At 32.0% G+C, this 1,986-nt stretch overlaps 1 pseudogene; it reads right to left on the bottom strand.

Annotated features, from left to right (window-relative positions):
• Positions 1-600: 600 nt before the first annotated feature.
• Positions 601-1,653, bottom strand: LOC116587923 (annotated as a pseudogene).
• Between the last annotated feature and the right edge of the window lie 333 nt (positions 1,654-1,986).

The following is a 1,986-nucleotide window of genomic DNA, read 5'->3' as shown; positions in this document are numbered from 1 at the left end:
TTAACAATTATAATAATAAGAGTTAAATGATTGACATGGACTATGTATCATCTTTACAATACTCAAGGTTAATATTATTCAATTTTATATATGAATAGATGTAGCTGAGAGAACTAAACAACTTCTCCAAGATGACCTAGGTGGAAGTCACTAAGCCAGCATTTGAATTCAATACTACTTGAATCCAAAGTCCATTGTCTATCAGTTAGATGGAGTTTCTTCAACATAGCCCCTAAATTCTTGGACATTTTTTGGAAATGTAGAATTTTGGTGATGCAGAGACCATTACGTGGCAATTGTATATGTTTTTTAATGTCATTGTTAGAAAGAACTTCCATACTGAGTCAGATTTTATCAAGTGTTTTGCCCTTTATAGCCACATTTTAACATGTCAGTTCTTCAAACACTTGAAGCTAGCCATTTTTTTGGTATTGTTGACTTATTTTCTTTGTTGAATTAAAATTATACCATGTATCAAATAATAATGTGTATACAGAAGGATTTAATGCATCCTGATACATATAATTATCTTTGAAAAGTCAGGATGCAAGTTATGATTATGAACATAAAATTTATATTAAAATATTCTACATAAGTGATTTATTTGGCTGTTTTAGTTCAAAGTCATTGAGAATCTAATGATTACTCTCCTTCACTTTATGGTTCTTCAAAATCACTTGGCCAAATATATGTAATAGGAAATGAAATTTCACTTGTATATAATTTCCATTTGCCCTGATTTGGTTGAGACACATTTTCTTAACTTCTATATTTGAGAACACTGAAGAGTTCATTGTTTCAATTATTTTCTTTGCTTTTGGTTGAAGAATTATTGGAAAATGTTCTAAGAAGTCTCCAAATTTCTGTAGTATTCTTTCTTTTTATTTAGAGGCCTAATTTATACTAACTATGGATGCTTGACTCCATAAAGAAGATGACAGATGTGTGCAAGCCTTTTGCTCCTTCTTGACAGAAGAATTTCTATGCTCAAAAATAGGGGATTTCAAATTAGTTCTGGATATAGCATTTTTCTTACTTTCACTTTTCACCCAGTCCTGGCAGAGAGCCTCTGGTGTATGGTTAATGCTATTTCTGCTCTTCACCATCTTAGAAATATACTACTTTACTCCATTTCATTAGTCTTCCTCTTCTGGGTGTTGGAAAACGTAACCATCTGTCACTGGAGAAATACAAGCAGGATGTTTCACTGCCATGTTGTTTGGCTATAAAGGTGTAACTTGAATCTCTAACTCAGGTTTTGGAAATTGTATAGTTTGATTATTTTCTGTTGAAACTTCACAAGAGTCAAGGACTACAGAACCTTCTTTCACTTCATTCATAGAACTTCAAAACTTGTTTGAGGTTCAGTTTTACCTCTGACAGTATCTATTGAACTCAAATGTCTATCTACAGTTTGTTCTTCTCTATCAGAAGTCTCCGATGTAATCTTTTTTAATTGTACAGTTACATTATTTTTCTGTATGTTACTGGAGATCAGTACCTTTAGCTGTATTTCTAGAGCTGCAACAAGTTGATCTCATTCTTCTCATCATTTTTGAAGTTTACTATCTTTCTTTGTCAGTTGTGCTTTAAGTATTTCCAATTCATTTGTTGCTTTAAACAATGCTCTCTGTCTTCAGCATATTTTTTCATTTGTTTTGTAGATTTTCAGCTTCTTTTGGTTTGGGAAGCTAGCAATTTGATCCAAAGTATTTCCTTTTTTTTTTTTTTTTTATGTTTTACCATAGAAACAATTTTCAGATACCCTCCCTCTTGATTGTTTTTACTCATGCTCTTTGGCTAGCTATCATTCGTAAGTTCCAGCAACTATTTCAAAAGTTTGACTCTAGTATTATCTGCCCAGACAACAACAGAATGCCCTTCTTTCTTGCTCTAGAAACTAGGGTCTCTAAATACAGTCTAAGATTTACTAGCTTTTTAATGTAGTCTCATACCTCCTTTTACAGATTCTTTTATAAGAACTAT

This window comes from Mustela erminea, chromosome 4 (assembly GCF_009829155.1).
Source record: "Mustela erminea isolate mMusErm1 chromosome 4, mMusErm1.Pri, whole genome shotgun sequence".
Classification (NCBI taxonomy): domain Eukaryota; kingdom Metazoa; phylum Chordata; class Mammalia; order Carnivora; family Mustelidae; genus Mustela; species Mustela erminea.
Note: the sequence above shows the minus strand (reverse complement) of the source record. Positions and strands in the feature narration are given on the sequence as shown.